Below are 362 nucleotides of genomic sequence, written 5' to 3' on the forward strand. Positions count from 1 at the left end.
TTTTATTGTAATTGTTTGTGTTAATTATTAAAATTAATATTCATGAGGTGATAATACAGATAGAAAAATACGCTCTCAGTCGGCCAGTGTTATCAGTAGATCAGTGATCAAGTTTTGTAATGCATTAGTTAAGTAAGATCAATGGCAACGCAAATCACAAATAAACAATTCTGAACCCATGTTTATAGAAATTAACAGTCAATTAACAATGTTATGTGCACTTTGTTGAGTTTTGTACTTGAATGGACTGACATATACTTTGTTACTTCTTAATTCTTCCTCTATGACAAAAATATTTAATTTTCTTAGTAAAAATAAAATACCCAAGGATTTGAACGGAATACCCAAGAACCCAAGACCAA

The sequence above is a fragment of the Anneissia japonica genome, unplaced genomic scaffold (assembly GCF_011630105.1).
Source record: "Anneissia japonica isolate Jap-2015-1 unplaced genomic scaffold, ASM1163010v1 scaffold6898_len34341_cov112, whole genome shotgun sequence".
NCBI classification, from domain to species: Eukaryota; Metazoa; Echinodermata; class Crinoidea; order Comatulida; family Comatulidae; genus Anneissia; species Anneissia japonica.